We start from the raw sequence: 18,908 nt of genomic DNA, 5'->3' as shown, positions 1-18,908 counted from the left end.
TGATACCAAACAAGGCAAGGTAAACCATTTACATTTATTACATTTAAACCATTAAGCTAAAATATAAAGGTAAAATCAAAAGTAGTCAAAAACAGACAATTATACACATGACTCCAGAGGGTTAATCAAGTTCTGCATAAACACAAGCAGGTGTATGTACTCCGGTTTTTACTGCTGCCGTCTTTTAATCCTCAGCATAGGGATTATATAATGTTAGGTAACAGTTATTGTGGCTGTAAATTCTTTTCTTAACACAAGACTGTGTCTCCTGCCCAGGGACTACAGATGTAAGATCATAGTTAAGGATTCAAGGAGCTTTATTGTCATTTCACACATGTAGAAACATGAGATGGAACAAAATTAGTTTCCCTGCTCCCGGTATAAGCCCAATAACATACAAAATGTAATCCAAAAATATAAAACAACACTATATAAATATAAAAACAACCAGAATAACAGATATAAACAGTGACAGAGATGACAACAGTATTTACAGCGATATTACGACATTGTGCAAATGAAAAGAGTAGTGCAAAATTCTGGCTCGATTGTGCAATGTTCAGTGGGTGGTTGTCAGGGAAGGGAGGGAGGGAGGGAGGGTGGTGTGTGTGTGTGTGTGTGTGTGGGGGGGGGGGGATAGGGTAGCAGCAAGTATGTTTAATTTTGCATATTTTTTTATTTATTTCAAACAAATACTAAAAGAGTGCCTCCAGTGCCTTCAACACCATCCAGCCCACCCTACTGGGAGACAAGCTGAAGTATGCAGGAGTAGACCACCACCTCAGTGCCCGGACTGTGGACTACCTGACAAACAGGCCACAGTATGTGAGGACGCGAGCGGTGAGTCTGGCATGCTTCTCTGTAGTACAGGTACACCACAGGGAACAGTTCTGGCTCCCTTTCTGTTCACTCTCTACACCTCTGATTTCAGGTACAACACCCCAACCTGCCACCTACAGAAGTTCTCAGACGACTCTGCGATCATAGGCCTCATCATAGACGGAGACAACCGAGAGTACCAAGAATTCATCCAGGGATTTGCGGATTGGTGCCAGAAGAACTGCCTCCAAATCAACGCGGGTAAAACCAAGGAGCTAGTGGTGGACTTCAGCAGGCGCCAACACACCCCACCCGCACTGGTGAACATCCAGGGAACAGACATTGAGAGAGTCATCTCCTACAAGTACCTGGGTATTCGCCTCAACAAGAAACTGGACTAGACTGACAACATGGACGCTCTGTACAAAAAGGACCAGAGCAGACTCTACCTACTCAGGAGACTGAGGGCCTTTGGAGTACAGGGTCCACTCCTCAGTGGTGGCATCGGCCAACTTTTATGGTGTGGTCTGCTGGGCAGGCAGCATCTCTGCCCGGGACAAAAAGAGGCTGGAAAGACTGGTGAGGAGGACCGCCTCAGTCCTGGGCTGCTCCCTGGACTCAGTGGATGAGGTGGGTGACAGGAGGACAATAGCCAAGCTGTCGTCCATGCTGGAGACTCCCTCCCACCCCATGCAGGGCACTCTGACAGCACTGGGCAGCTCCTTCAGTGACAGACTGCTACACCCACGCTGTGTGAAGGAGAGGTACTGCCGCTCCTTCTTGCCCACTGCTGTCAGACTCCACAACAGGCACAGCTGATAGACTGGACATTTAAAAGCTGATCAATGTGTTAATTAGACAATAAATCCTGTGCAATAATGGGACAAATGGTCACACCAGACCTGCAATAATAAATGTGTAGTAATAATTGTGCAATAATCCTTACTCATGTAACACTACTACTAGGATCAGTACATACATACTTAGTCTTTACTGAAACAAATCGGTACAATAATCAATCCATCCACTAATCATAAGGGACTCTAGCGTGAGTAGTCTTTTTCCTTTCTGTACTATATACAGCTGCAGGCAAAAAATGTGTTGGACATAAACACCTTACCATCAACACAGTCACAGAGAACATCTGTTTTGGAAACATCATCAGGATCCCCTAACATGAGGCCCTACCAAAATCTGGAATCCAGCATACCCTTTAAAGTATTTAGCACAGGAACATAGTAGTCAAATCTTTCTGTTCTGTTCTCATCTCTCATCTTTTTGGGTTCAACGTAGTTGAACATGTCTTTAAAACACTGGGCTCTCGAGTAAGCAGTTCTCATGGGTCTTGTGTGGCAGATTGCTTTAGTCAGATTGCTTTATTGTGTCACAGATTTTTTACAATATCTTCATTACACTTTATTTGTTGTATATACACTTTTTTTATATTGCCTTGTACATATATTTTATATTGTCATTTTTTTATATTGCTATTTTTAACATTTTGTATAGCTTATTGTGTGTATTTTGTGTATAGCTTATTGTGTGCTGCTGCTGCACTGTAATTTCCCAGTCTGGGATCAATAAAGTATACCTATCTATATAACTCATACCTACCTCCAACTCATGTATATATTCTGTATCTCTTCAACAATGTTTTGAATGGTAGATGCTGGAAGAAGATGCTGTCCCTGTAGTTTTATGTAAAACATGCATACATTTCTGAGATACAAGTCACTGAGATTTGGCCTGTCTGTAACAGTGTCTTCAGCATCTGACACACTGGCAGCTTGTTGCATGGTAGTACTTGCACATCCACAAAACATATTTTCCAAACTATGTCTGTGTTTTCTAGAGAGGTAAAGGAAGATTTTACATTGAACACACATTGGCAACCTCTCACAGGGCAAACTACTTGGCACCCCTCTACTACCTGCTCATTTAAGTGAGCAACCAAAGATTTTACTCCCACACACTGCCGTTCACAAAGTGAAACAGTGCATTTCAATGTTGTCGAAAATGTATTCTGGGTAAGTGCTGACATGCTATTATGATGGCAATAGAAGTGCGCCTTTAATGCTGCATAACCAATAAACACCTGCTTGGAACTTGCTGCAACACACTTGAACATACACCTTGGTTCATTGCAATGCAGTTTGCAATGGACAACAATTGCTTTAACAGACTGAACTGTTTCTGCATGTTACAGGAATATATCTTAAATAGACTACACCAACAGTTAGCATGCAACAATAGCAACATTGAGGCTTACAGCTAGCTAGCCTTTGTTGTATAATTGGCAGCAATGATGTGAAGATGTTTAAGGAGATCTACGCTTACACCGTCTTACTTGTATAAAAAGTTTATTACAAGAAGCATAGCCTCAAATACATGCATGTTCATGGATCCATCCCAAATGAAGATCACACTCCTGAGAAGTCTCTGGTCATATGCTTATATAGGGTACTTGTTTACAACAACTATGTACCATATGCCTTTAGAGCTGGGGTCATAATCAGTTAGAGGCCCCAGGAAACCATCATTCCTACTAATCACCAGATCTCAGGATGACATAAATCATACTAATCTCCAGACGCTACAACTTCACCACAGTTAGCTGTGGAAATACACACCTTGCGCACAACGTTTTTTGTTTTGTTTTGTAAACTGAATTAAGCAAATGCAATTAAACCATTCATTTAACTTTATGTAACCTTCCGTAAAATTTCCATACCTGGGAAACTGAGGAGAAGCTGTAGTTGAGAAGTCTGGATGAGATAAAGTGAACAGTCAAAATATATTGTGGCACTTTAAAAATAGTGAAATGTTACACACTCTGGCTGTTAGTTTGATTTACAGCAACCAAAGAGAACTGCTCAATACATGAACAGTGGCAACAACTGACACTAAATGCACAAGACGACACAGCTAGGGGCCACTGTAATACTGTGACAACACCACACATGCTAAGCCAAATGGCCACTGACATAAAGGGCATAACACTGAGAAACTGAACTGGAAGAATAAATACCATATACTTTTTGCTGCCAGTTTTGAATCCTCCTCCTCTGTGGAACTTGGTGCAGGATCCACCAGAAATACTGTTTGGTTGACTGCACTTATGTACTGAAATTACTGTATAAAGACATAATTTAATTAGAGAAATATTGTTCACATCTTTAAGACAAAAATACACATTCTCAGAGTATATACAGGAGTTATCTACTAACCAGAAACTTCCAGTGGACATTGTGAATATTTACAAAGGACACAACAGCCTGGTAATTCTCAAAGTTCACCTGTGAAAGAATGTAAACATTAATGAACTCTGTGTCATGAACCATTCTTAAATATGTTAATATGTGGTACATAGCAATGTTTCCATTAATAGTAAATGCTGCTAATGTATCTCTTTATTTTGCATGCAGTGTGAGAAATAACAATTTCAACTGATTCTTAATTTATCTTCTATGAACATGTACACTGTCATCCACTGTACACATACACACACAAATTACATCCCTGCATTATAGTTCAGATACTCAAGCTGTGCCGGCACAGCTGCGCTCTGTCACCAAAGAGAATCACACCTGCTGTGTAGTGGTTAAGTATGTATTATGTATGTATTTCCCATCTCTAGCTGGTTTACAGCAATGTGGAAAAGGCCTTCAATTATTTTCATCAGAGAATTGTAGGGGGAAAAAACAGAACATAGTCAGTTTAGTTGAAAAATATAATGTGGTGACTATCAAAACAAAAAATGAGTCATCTGCAGCATGGGTTTAAGGGAGTTTTAACGCGTCCAAAACTGCAATCATCAAAAGAAGGTCCAAACAACTTGCCTTTGAAGAGATCCGTTTCCATTTATTGAAGGTGCTGAATATTGCAGATGACAAAAAACAGGTTGATCTTATTGATAAGCATGATATCTAGTGAATTGGTGGTGGAATCAATTACGAAAATAAAGAAAATCCAAAAATGTTGTGAATCACTGTAATGGTAAAAACTGTGTATCCTTTTCCCATGTGCTCTCCTTTCCACTAAATAATTCACACCTGTGGCACCTTACTTGACCCCACTGTACCTGTGACCTATGACTTCCCACTTCCTGTGCAGACAAGCATATCATTGCCATCTAGGGGCCAAAACCAGTAACTTAATCAAACACACAACAAAAACATCCACATTACTCTTAAACATAAAACAAACATCAAACACAAAACTTAATGGCTCCTACACACCGACCCCATAATTGTATATTATATTTACATAATTTATCAAAAAACAAAAAGGATAATAATAATTATACAATATACAAATCTTCTTTCTTCATTGGCCAGAGGTTACTAGCACATAGCCAACACTGGGATCTGGTCTTTACCACCGGTCCTTACGCCTCCACCAGTAAGCAAAGTTTTGTTACAGGCCTTTCCAAGTAACCTGTTTCAGTCTTAAGTTGCACTGACCGGACCAGACCCTTTTTGTCAGGATAGGTCGCAGTTACCCTTCCCAGCAGCCATGAACCATGTGGCGCACTGGGATCCATGATGTTGACAATATCACCTTCAGTGAAACTCCCTTGAGGTCTTGTCCACCCTTTCCCGAAGCAGAGGAAGATACTCTCTGACCCATCGCTTCCAGAATAAGTCTGATAAGTATTGGACCTGTCTCGATCTTCTTTTGACATATAGATCACTCTGCTGGAAAAGTCCAGGTGGAAGAAGTGGCTTAGATTTTAACAAAAGAATGTGATTGGGAGTGAGCACTTTCAAATCGTTTGGATCATCAGACTGTTCTGTGATTGGACGGCCATTCAGAATGGACTCAACTTCACAAAGAATGATGTTAAGGCGTTTGTCGTCCAACGTTTGCTTTTTTTTTTTTTTTTTTTACTTAATATAGCACCTTCTTAACAAGACGAATGAACTGCTCTCATGTTTCACCAAAGTGAGATGCTGCCGGAGGACTGAAGCTCCATTCTATCCCCTTGTGTAACAGAGTTTTTATATTTTCCTGTGGTTTAAGTTCTCAAAGGCTTGGCTTGTCTTAGTTCTCTTTCAGATCCAATGAAATTTGTTCCATTATCTAATCTTAGATGCATGACTTGACCTCGGCGACACATAAACCTACGAATAGCGTTTATATGCAAGAATCAATATCCAAGGAGTAGGCTACCTCCAAATGTACTGCCCTGCAGGTCATGCACGTAAAAATCACTCCATATCTTTTTACCAGACTGCGACCTCATTTTATCTCGATTGATCTAAAGTAATCCACGCCTACCATGGTGAACGGTGGGAGATCTGGCAGGATCCTTTCTACGGGTAAATCAGTCATTTTTTTGCTTCCCAAGCCTTCTTTGGAGGAGCTGATACACGACACACTTGGAGATGATTTTTCTGCTGGCTGAGTTGGCATTAGTGATCCAATATTTCTCACAAAGAGCAGATATCATGTAATTCCGACCTCCATGTCCTATTTGCTTATGAATGTGCTGCAGGATGAGTTTAGCTATGGGCTGATCTTTAGAGAGAATGATTGGATGTTTAACCTCCTCGGGCGTAGATAATTTTCTTAGTTGTCTTAGTCGTAGTCCTTTTGAAATCTCTCCCGTTGGCAAAAGTGAATGATGGCCGTCTTTGCCTTGGAAAGATTGTCTGGAGTCAGTGCATGCACCTTCATGTCATGTGATCATGAGAATGCACGCTGGTGAACACAATTAAGCAACCTAGTAATTGCCACCACTAAGCCATGAAAACATATATGAGCACAACAATAAAAAGAATTAATGTTAACAGCCCAGGATGGGTGTTTAACAAGGATTATAGGACAAAAGTCACTAAATCAGTACATCCCAGCAACTTAACAATTAACATGCAAAGAAAATAAAGGAAAGATCTCCGGCCAGAGTTATTAAATCAACAATTTAACAAATCTGTTTAATTAACGCAAGACACAACATAGTACATAACTAATTCATAAAAAGCATCCAATACATCCAAAACATAATTACCGGATCCCCATGCTACACACACACACACAATCCGAACTGAGCCACCACCGCTGATACCGGCCGCTAAGGGACGAGGCCGGGGGCTGGAAAACCGTAGCCCGAACAATAACATAAAGAAAACAGTCTCACTAGCGGCGAAGCAGAGACGACAAACAGAACGGAAAGCAGCAAGCTAGAAGACTGCAGGCACAGCGGCTAGAATCCATGCAGCACGGCGGCAGATCAGTCCCTTACAAAGCAGCCACCGCACACCAAGGATAAGCGAAGCAGCAGTGTTCCTACACTTATCTTAGCGTCCAGGGTTCCATCACAGGTCCCGATCGGCAGGCGTCCTCCTGGTGAGGGACAAACCTAGACGACTCTGCACGATCTGGCGTCACCCGGAGCCGTCGTGGTGCGTCGACGATACGTTCAGGGTCCACTTTTCTTTTTAGAGTGTACGGCGGACAAAGATGATCGCCACCATTCCCTGAACCACAATGGCCGGCTGTTTGGTGAACGACGGAGGAAGCGGAAGGCCGGGAAGGAGGGAAGGCCCTCGAGCCAAGAAGCAAGAGGGTAAGTGGGAGACGCAGCCTCCTTTTATCCCTCCCCTTTGCGCTGATAGACTAATGAGCCAGGTCGGGTGCAAAGCAGCAAACTTGCCTACGTACAGCGAAAGCAGCATATTGTATTGCTACATCTGCATAAAGAAGTCTGAAGATAGAAGCAGTTGCTGAGCTACTCTTGACCAGTAATGTCAGACTGGAATTCTCACCATTGGAAGCCTTATTTGTGTATTTAAAATACCTCGTCACTCAGGCCCAGGTATTTGATATGGACACAGGCCCCAGCGGTTTAAGTGTGTGCATAAGTTATTGGACAACCACTACTGTACTCGTGTCCTTCCGTAGTAGTTTCCCCATTCAAATTTGCCCATGAAGTGTAACTTGGCCTGCACACCAAATGACAACAGTCACTTTTAGAAGCATAATAAGAATCACTTACAAGGACTGAAAAAGAACATTTTGTAATGAGTACACTGAACATCAGTGTTCAGATGACAATGATACCAATGATAGCAGGACATGTTACACGCACGTCTTTTTTTGGAGGTAATTTCTCAGTTCTTTACAATTTTATACCCAAATGCCCAAATTATGAAACATGTCAACTTCTCTATGTCATGAATGATCCTGTTTTCATAGTCGATTTTCACAGATTACTCATATTCAATTTAGTTCAGCCAAATGTTATTTTCTCCAATGTATCGTCTAAAAGAGAAGTATGTTAAGTAGAATGAGAATTACTAGAAACAGTTTTTATAGTATAAAATATTTTGCTGATTTCACTACACTATGACTGAATGGAGGTGCACAGTGTTTGAAAGATGCACTACTCGGAGTACTGAATTCTAAAAAGGTTGTTCGAACAAATTACATTAATGAAATCCTCTCAGCACCTATGCCAATTCATTGGTTCATGTCTTCATGTGATATTTTTCATCATTCAGCCATGTGGCACCGCTCTAAGAATGCATTGTACAAAGTCCACCTGAAGCTAGTTATGTTTCCCAAGATCTAAACGTTTACATCCATTTTAAACGAAGTGTCAGAATGATATTGTTGTCTTCCACTTGTCATTAAAATCCACAGACACTGCCATGATCAATGTGTATTAGACTTCGGGAGTTGGTGGATTTGGTTAAAATGTAAGATAGAAGTCAAATCTTTAAGGGCCATACAAAAAGTGTATAAAGGATTAACCATGTTTCATATTTGACCTTGGTTGCTTTGTATATGAAATTTTCAATTTCATGAAAAATACAAAGTGCAAACCTTTCTTTGAAAAACTCTTCTGGTGTCTTCAAACTCCCTCAGCAGAGCAGTGTGGGTGACTTGATATTGGACAACAAAATCATCAAGTCTGGTGAGTCTGTATGTGTTTCAGGTCCCACTGGCTCTTTCCCATTATTCCTTGTGTTTTGTTGTCCTCTGTGATGTTCTGAGAAAGAAATCACACAATGTAATTTATTAATAACCTAATTCACCCGTGAAACTCAATAGAACATTCATTTAAAAATCATCCAAATATATTCCAGACATGTCAGTTACCTGACTTTTCTTGTTTATCAGAACATTACATTTTTTCGTGCACTCTGTATAATACGGTCCACTTCCATGCCTTCCAAGGTCAGCTTAGGATTGAATGGAATAATAAATATTTATAATAAGTATATATAGTGCTTGTCAAAACCATGTTACAAAGTGGTTGTACAAAGTATAAGACAAGATAGAAAAAACAATAGTATAGAAATAATTGCATGTGTTTTATTAGCCAAAAATATTAACCAAATAAAAAAAAAATCTAATTATTTCTATTCTAAAATGAGGTATATCGCTTTATTAAATGTTACTAACCAAGCATTATCCCCGTCCATAATTCAGCATGTGGGAGAAGATATTTTCTGATGTTCTCCAAAAGGCCCTTGCTGTAATAAGGGTTGGCCTCACCATCCGTCCTGAGTGGAGCTTCGGATACCACCTCCTTGTAGTGTCTTGCAAAGGAATTATTTCCTTTGATTTCCTACAATTAATTGTACAAAAATGATTGATTGTACTGGTGTGTTTGAAAAGTCTTATATTGAAAACTTGAACTTGAAAACACAAAATAAAGGAGAATCAAAATTCAAATTTTTTGTCTTTTCATTTTAGGACCTTCAACATGTGTCATTCTACACAAATACACTCCTTTAGTACCACTGACTTCTGTGACCTGTAATTTACATCCTGGGATCTATTCCATTCTCTCTCGATTAAGATCTTTTTGTGTGCTGTTTATGCCTCATCGAAGACACTTTCAACGCAAATCATTAGCAACATTTATAAAACTCAATATTAAACAAAAAATTATTTACTTGTAAGCCCCTAGCATCCGTTTGGGACTTTTCAACAATGGTCCCAATGGAGAAGCCACCTGGAAATCAGCAACTGTCAATCTTCCACTGGCAATATTATAACAATGGTTCATGGTATCTTGAAGATTTTTCTTGCCAAATACTAAGCATACTACCTGCATTACAACCATTGAACCATCACAGATGATCATGATGGCATGCCCTTTCTTCCATAACTCCTAGCTACATCAGTTTGGAACGCTTCAAGGAAATCACTGATGCTGTGGTGTGGTCACAGGTCAAATACGTTGCAACTGGTAATTGAGAGTTTTCTTTGGACTCCTGACTACCAGTTCATGCACATAGAAAGGACAGTCTTTCTCTTTTCTTTTCTCTCTTTTTTTTTCAATGCTGCCAGTAGCACCAAGATATACAGTGTCCTCACGGCATCGTTCCTGGAATACGTCAATACTATGCAAATGTATGTAACCGGGGAAAAAAGGAGTAAAGAGTCCTATGTATTTGAATGAAGACTTTGGAAAAAAACTGCAAATTAATGTCATGTTATGTAGAAATGTTCCTGTCATGAAGCCTCATTTTCTATTAATTTATAGAATGCTTCTTATATTATTTGTATTTAATTTAATAATTCATGTCATCTCAGAGGTCAGAGTTCACTCCTAATAGATATTCTGTGAGGGAAAATGAATGTAATTCATTCACGCTGATGTAGCTAAATTTCTATTGGTGCGTGGTAGTCCATGTCCCGCCTTTAGCGCAAGTTAGGTAGACATGCAGAAAGAAGCGGAGCTATAGCGCGAACAGAGACACAGAAGACACGGAGGCAGATAAATGTGGGAACATTAGCATTGTGCATTGTGTGAAAACAGCGAGTCGGCAAGTGTCGGGTGGACGACGACAAGTGACCCTCAAAGCTTTATGCCTTATTTTTTCTTTTCTCGGCTAGGTTTTTCACACACCTTGGATTTGGATTGAATTGGATTCTCTCCTTGATGAGGGAGATGGCGAGCCTACTGCGTGAACCTTCGGACTGAAGAGGATACTCTCCACCTAACATCAGTCATGTCATTGATGTGGTATGGTGCCAAGGAAAGACTAACAATGCCAAGTGGATTGAACTACTTTCATTATTTTTGATGAGACGTTCATGTAAAGTGTGCACCTAGGGAACAAACTTTACTCAAAGTCTGCAATATATGTACATCGTTGTTTAACTGTTAATACAGTGTTCTTGCCTTTATTTGCTTGTGTCGTATTACTCATTGGTGTCCAGTTATTACGTCTTACTCCTCCCTGTGAATCTAGAAGAATATGGTCCAGTGTGCAAGTGCACAGTTCTGTGAGGAAAGTGCATTCAAAATGCAAAGAATCAAGTATACTCACTGAAAACAGGTTTCAGCGAGTGCATCCTGTGAGATCTGCTAGAATATGAGAGAAACAGGGACCAAACCATGATTTCTGTCTAAATCAGTCACATCTGACTACATGGAAGCCAAAACTTCAATAATGCACAGTTCTGTGAGGAAAGCGCACTCAAAATACAAAGAATCAAGTTTACTCACTGAAAACAGGTTTCAGCGAGTGCATCCTGTGAGATCTGCTGGAATATGAGAGAAACAGGGATCAAACCATGTTTTCTGTCTAAATCAGTCACAGTTGACTACATCTAAGCCAAAACCTCAATAATGCACAGTTCTGTAAGGAAAGTGCACTCAAAATGCAAAGAATCAAGTTTACTCACTGAAAACAGGTTTCAGGTTTCATTATTCTCATTCATCCAGGTCATGGTTATCTCAAGGAAATTCAATCGAATGCAACTGGAGAAGTGCAAGCCTTTACTGAACATATCAACTCAGTGGACAGGAACATCAAGTTCACCAGAGAAGATGTCAAAGATAATAGTTTGCCCTTCTTAGATTGTGACGTCCACATAGAAAAGGACAGGAGCCTCCACATTGGGGTATACAGGAAACCCACACACACAGACCAATATCTCCTTTTCGACTCACACCACCCTTTGGAACACAAACTTGGTGTTATCAGAACCCTGCAACACAGAGCTGATAAGGTACCCACCAGCTCGGAGGCCCAAGGGGAAGAACATAAACACCTGAGGGATGCTCTCAAAACGTGTGGTTATCCCAGTTGGACCCTTGTGAAAACTGCAGCTGGCTCCAGGAAGAACACCACCAAGGTGGTTGAGGAGGAAAAACAGGACAAAAGAAATAACATAGTCATCCCATATGTATCTGGGGTATCAGAAAAACTCAGGAGGATCTTCAGCAAGCACCGTATCCCTGTGTATTTCAAACCCAGCAACACACTCAGACAGAGACTGGTACATCCGAAAGACAGAACACCACACACTCAAAAAAGCAATCTGGTGTATGCTGTCCAATGCAATGAGGAATGCAAAGACTTCTACATTGGGGAGACAAAACAACCACTACACAAGCGCATGTATCAGCACAGGAGGCCCAACTCCTCAGGCCTAGATTCTGCCGTCTACCTACACCTGAAGGAGAAAACTCACTCCTTTGAGGATAACAATGTTCACATCTTGGACAGAGAGGAAAGATGGTTTGAAAGAGGAGTCAAAGAAGCCATCTATGTGAAATTAGAAAAACCATCTCTCAACAGAGGAGGAGGTCTGCGACCTATCTCCAATTTACAATGCTGCCCTTTCATCCCTTCCCAGGAGATTCAACAACTTAGCTTCTAAGAACAACTGCCATTCACAAAGGACCCCATGTGACTCTAACGACTGTCGTTATAACACAATAGAGCATTAACGAAGTCGAAACCAACTTCACCATCCCCAACGACTGTCGTTTGGCAAAATGGGGCACTAAACGAGCCTATGACACCACTGGCCATGTGAATGCCTCCACAGAGGTTAAATACCTGGATCTCCACACCAGCTAGTTGGACAAGTCCCAGCCTAGTCAAGCGAGCAGGAACTGATGAAGCCTCTTGGATGAGAGGTGAAACGTCTTCAAAGACAAATAACTAAGTCCAGTTGCATTCGATTGAATTTCCTTGTTCAGTTCTGTGAGGAAAGTGCACTCAAAATGCAAAGAATCAAGTTTACTCACTGAAAACAGGTTTCAGCGAGTGCATCCTGTGAGATCTGCTGGAATATGAGAGAAACAGGGATCAAACCAGGTTTTCAAATTCACTCACATTTGACTAATACTAAGCCAAAAACTTCATTGTTTACAGCCCTCTGAGAAAGGTCCACTCCAAATGGTGAAAGCCAGTCAAATTTAATGATATCTGAGCAAATAACTTGATTGTGCACAGATCTGTGAGGAAAATGTATTTAAAATGCTGAAAATCATGTTTACATACTCAAAACAGGCCATAAAACACTTGCTCTGTGATGAGATGGAATATCAGAGAAACAGGGATCAAACCATGTTTTCTGTCTAATTCAGTTACATTTTACTACATGGAAGCCAAAACCTCAATAATGCACAGTTCTGTGAGGAAAGTGCACTCAAAATGCAAAGAATCAAGTTTACTCACTGAAAACAGGTATCAGCGAGTGCATCCTGTGAGATCTGCTGAAATATGAGAGAAACAGGGGAAAAACCATGTTTTCTGTCTAAATCAGTCATATTTGACAACATGTAAGCCAAAACCTTGATTGTGCACAGTTCTGTGAGGAACGCGCACTCAAAATGCTGAAAATCAAGTTTACTCACTGAAAACAGGTTTCAGCGAGTGCATCCTGTGAGATCAGCTGGAATATGAGAGAAACAGGGATCAAACCATGTTTTCTGTCTAAATCAGTCACATTTGACTACATGGAAGCCAAAAGCTTGATTGTGTACAGTTCTGTGAGGAAAGTGCAGTCAAAATGCAAAGAATCAAGTATACTCACTTAAAACAGGTTTCAGCGAGTGCATCCTGTGAGATCTGCTGGAATATGAGACAAACAGGGATCAAACCATGTTTTCTGTCTAAATCAGTCACATTTGACAACATGGAAGCCAAAACCTCAATAATGCATAGTTCTGTGAGGAAAGCGCACTCAAAATGCTAAGAATCAAGTTTACTCACTGAAAACAGGTTTCAGCGAGTGCATCCTGTGAGATCTGCTGGAATATAAGAGACACAGGGATCAAACCAGGTTTTCAAATTCACTCACATTTGACTAATACTAAGCCAAAAACTTAATTGTTTACAGCCCTCTGAGAAAGGTCCACTCGAAATGGCGAAACCCAGTCAAATTTAATGATTTCTGAGCAAATAACTTGATTGTGCACAGATCTGTGAGGAAAATGTACTTAAAATGCTGAAAATTATGTGTACATACTCAAAACAGGCCATAAAACACTTGCTCTGTGATGATCTGCTGGAATATGAGAGAAACAGGGATCAAACCATGTTTTCTGTCTAAATCAGTCACATTTGACTACATCAAAGCCAAAACCTTGACTGTACAAAGTTCTGTAAGGAAAGCGCACTCAAAATGAGAATCAAGTTTACTCACTGAAAACAGGTTTCAGCGAGTGCATCCTGTGAGATCTGCTGGAACATGAGAGAAACAGGGATCAAACCATGTTTTCTGTCTAATTCAGTCACATTTGAATAATAGTCAAAAACCTGATGGTGCACAGGTCTGTGAGAAAACTGCACAAAAAATGCTGTTACTGAAATTAACTCACTGAAAACAGGCCATGAAGTGCTTGCTGTATGATGAGGTTTGATGAGTTGGAGGGAAACAGAAGTCAAAACCATGGTTTCTGTCTAATTCAGTCACATTTGACGAATATTAAGCCAAAAACTTGATTGTGCACAATTAGGTGAGACCACTGCACTCAAAATACTGAAACTGAAATTTGCTCACTGAAAAGAGGTTTTAAAATGCTTCTTGTGAGATCAGCTGGAATTTGAGAGAAACAGAGGTCAAACCATGTTTTCGAGACAGATGATGAGTTTCAGCATTTTAAGTACACTTTTTCACACAGAACTGTATCAAGTTTTAGGCTTAGATTGAGTCAAATGTGACTTAAATAGACACAAAACATGGTTTGACTTCTTCTTCTCTTAAGCAAGTTTAAACAATATGTGATTGCTATATTGTTGAATTACAATTATTAGTAAGCAGGTTATTATAACGTTGAAGCTAGTAAAGGTGTAAAAAAGTAAAGGTTACTTACAATATAGCCCACTTGCGGTTAGCACGTGAATTTCAGACCATGAATCATTTTATCCTTCACTTCTCAAAATGTTGCCTCATTCATGCATATATCCATCCATCCACCCATCCATCCTCACTTCTGGTGGTAGCTGAAATCTAAGCAGGGAATTCAAAGATCATCACTAGACATTAAAAAAAAAGTTGGCAGAGGTTTGTTTATAAATATTGCAGGCTGGCAGCTACATCAAAGAGTGTCGCAAGTTTTTATTCAATAGCGTGTTGCTTTGAAATAGCAACTGCAACAAGTTCGACTGAGTGCATTGGGCATGATCAGAGGACTGTCCCACCGCATGGGAACACAAGTGCAGAATAGCCTAAAACGTCAAGTTTTGAAGATATATTTTATTCTTTTTAACAAGGAGCTGCGAAACTGCAGAGAATATGGGAGAAGGAACGAGATGAAGAGAAAGCAAACCAAAGGTATGTATAGACTAATTATGCCATAAATATTGTCAAGACAAACTTTCTATTCATGCATAGCTATCTAGCTAACGGTGCCGTCTTTTTCCCTGGCCATTCCATATCGCCTTTATCCAAGTCATCCCGTTCACCCACTGATGTGATGATTGTTATGCCTCATGTTATGGGCAAAAAACTTTTCATTGCGAGCGTTGCTTCAGTCCCGTTCACAGTATTAGTAGTAGTAGTGGCGAGGCTCTCCTACATATTTCACCGTGAGATGGAGAAAGTCGCTGCTGATGAATCTGCGATCTTGAGAAATTGTTATCAGTTTACCGCTCTCTTTCGTGATGAATTTAAATGAGTAATGAATGTAATATAACTTTTGGTATCGGACAAACCAGGTTTAGTTAAAAAACAAAAATAACTATGTGGTATTGTTTCATGTGATTCGAATAAATGTCCATTCAGACACTTCAAAAGACTGTGTACGGCCGCTGGTATACGCGATCACATTCTTTCGGTGACTACACAAGTTAGAAAGAGGAAACGCAGATACAAGTACAGTATTTCTGTAAAAACTGACACAAAACATGGTTTGAATTCTTTTTCTCTCAAGCTGAGTGTGAACAATATTGTTATATTGCTGAATTACAGTTATTGTCAAGCCGGTTATCATAACGTTGAAGCTAGTAAAGGTGTAGTTACTTACAGTATAGCGCACTTGCGATTAGCACGTGAATTTCATACCAGGAATCATCTTATCCTCAGTTCTCAAAATATTACGTCCTCATTTTTGCCTTTATCCGTCCATCCATTCTCACTTTTTGTCGGGCGTTGTGGCAGAAAGCAAAGCAGGGAATTCAAAGATCCTTTTACCTTATAACGTTTTCCTCCCCCTCCGAGTTGAACGTGCTAGACATAATAAAAGAAGTTGGCAGAGGTTTGTTTATAAATATTGCGAGCCTGGTAGCGAAATCAAAGAGTGTCACAAGTTTTTATTCAATAGCGTGTTGCTTTGAAATAGCAGCTGCAACGGCCAGAAAGGATAAAGTTCGACTGAGTGCAATGGGCATGATCAGAGGGCTGTCCCACAGTATGAGAATACAGGTGCAGAATAGCCTAAAACGTCAAGTTTTGCAGCTATCTTTTATTCTTTTTAACAAGGAGCTGCGAAACTGCAGAGACAGCGGAAGAAGGAACGAGATGAAGAGAAAGCTAACCAGAGGTATGTGTAGCCTAATTATGCCATAAATATTGTCAAGACAAACTTTCTATTCATGCATATCGCATCTAGCTAACGTTGCCGTCTTTTTCCCTGGCCATTCCATTTCGGCTTCATCCAAGTCATTCCCCACTGTCATGATTGTTATTCAATAAGTTTAATAGTCGAAAATATGGGGTCGATTAAACTTTCCATAGCGAGCGTTGCTTCAGTCCCGTTCACAGTATGAGTAGTAGTAGTAGTAGCGAGGTTCTCCTACATATTTTACCATGAGATGGAGGAAGTCGCTGCTGATGAATCTGCATCCTCTTGTGAACTTGTTATTATCAGTTTACCTCTCTCTTTTGTGATGAATTAAAATGAGTAATGAATGTAATATAACTTTTGGCGTAGGACAAACCAGGTTTAGTTAAAAAAATAACTATGTGACATTATTTAATGTGATTCACATAAATGTCCAGTCAGACACTTCAACTGTGTATGGCCGCTTGTATACGCGATCGCATTCTTTCGGTCACTACAGAAGATAGGAAGAGGAAATGCAAAGTGCAGCATTTCTGTAAATGTACAGTTGCTCTGCATTACAGCTGCAATAAAATTAAACACACAAACTGATTAATGCTGCCCCTACAATAAAAATACTACTGCTGATAACGAATGAATATCAGTGAAATCAGCATAGTAATCATTGTATATTGTGCATGAATATTTCTAAAAAAATGGTCTAAATATAGTTATCACTGTCTGACCAAAGGTGGATTTGTTTTTAACTGAAGAGGGTGACATCAAAGAGTGTCTCAAGTCAGCGGGCTGCTTTGAACTGCAGCTGCAGCAGCATCCAAAGGGGAAATAGGTGTAGGAGAGTAATGGGCATGAGCAGAGCATGTTCCCAAAGTAGGGTAAAACAGGTGCAGAAAGCCTAAAACGTTAAGTTTGGAAAGATAAACAGATATCTTTTCTTCTTTTCTATTAATTATAAGGAGCTGTGGAGAAGTTGCTGTGAAAGCCAAAGAAGGAACTGGATGAACACAAAGCAGACGTGAGGTATGCCTAATTATGTCATTATTAATGTCGATACAAGCTAGCTATTTAAGCATTGCTTGCATCTAGCTAACCGGCCTATCTTTCTCCTTGGCCATTTCACGTTGCCTTCATCAAAGTCATCCCATTTCCCCACTGATGTCTGCCTCAGACCAAGTCATGATTGTTATGCATCAAGTTTAATCATCTAATATATGGGGTCGATTAAACTTTCCATCATGAGTGTTGCTTCAGTTGCATTCACAGTATGAACAGGTAGGCTCAATTAAGTAAGTTAGCAAGAAAGCAGCTTTTGATGAATCTGCAATGTGGTAATAACATGTTATTATTAGTATTATTAGAACATAAACTATTGAATATTATAAAAAGCATTTTAAATGCCCAGCCAGGTGCTTCAAAAGTGTGAAACTGATGGGCATTCATGTTTTTGATAATGTCGGTGAGACTAACCATGAATTGAGTAAGTGAATGCAGAACAAAAGGAATCCAGTAAACAAAAGATAAGACCAGCCTTTGTAAGTCCCGCTTTGGGGAAATTGAAATTGCCACAGCAGAACAAGCATAGCAAAATAAAGATGCAGGGAGGTCGAGTAAAAAGATATACAAAGTAACAAAATACCAGGATACCCTTTTGAATGAAACTATTAAAAGCAAACAATATACCCTTATATATATATACACAAAATATCCGAATTTGAAAATAGTTAGCAGGAAAAAGAAATTACTGTACAGCACTAGAAGATGGGGGATTATTACGCAGTGGTTTTGCAGCCTGGCACTGCACAGCCAAGTGACTCAACTGAAAAAATAATCAAAATTACTTTTGGAAATGCACTGATTTATGTAAACATTAAATACTTTATGGTTTCATGGGTTTTTAAAGGCTGCGGACTATTTGGTCACTTTGGTATTATCTCAGTGAGATATTATTACCTGTGTCAGTGTAATTCACTTCAAAACATATTTAGCAAGAACGCTGTTTTTGTAAATCTGACTGCAGTTCACTTCTAAACAAGTTTACAGACTGCTTTCTTCATCAGACACATACAGGATTGAGAAAATAGCAAGTTCTTAATGGTTTGATGTGTTTATTGTGAAGTTTAGCAGCTACACACACTACTTGTTCATTTTGGCCTTATCTCAGCGAGAGAACGCTGTTTTTGTAAATCTGACTGTAGTTCAAAGGGAAACATGTTTGCAAAGTACTTTGTTCATCAGACATATGCAGGATTGAGAAAATAGCAAGTTCTTAATGGTTTGATGTGTTTATTGTGAAGTTTAGCAGCTACACACACTACTTGTTCATTTT

The 18,908-nt window shown here is 39.8% G+C and overlaps 1 long non-coding RNA gene across 1 annotated transcript; it reads left to right on the top strand.

Moving 5' to 3' along the window:
- Positions 1-15,274: 15,274 nt before the first annotated feature.
- Positions 15,275-17,608, top strand: LOC124053514. The gene is made up of 3 exons (XR_006842162.1): positions 15,275-15,354; positions 16,501-16,561; positions 17,539-17,608. It is a non-coding gene; the product is annotated as an uncharacterized LOC124053514 (long non-coding RNA).
- Positions 17,609-18,908: the final 1,300 nt, after the last annotated feature.

This window comes from Scatophagus argus, chromosome 2 (assembly GCF_020382885.2).
Source record: "Scatophagus argus isolate fScaArg1 chromosome 2, fScaArg1.pri, whole genome shotgun sequence".
NCBI lineage: Eukaryota > Metazoa > Chordata > Actinopteri > Scatophagidae > Scatophagus > Scatophagus argus.
The sequence above is the reverse complement of the archived record's forward strand: the minus strand, read 5'-3'. Positions and strand labels throughout refer to the sequence as shown.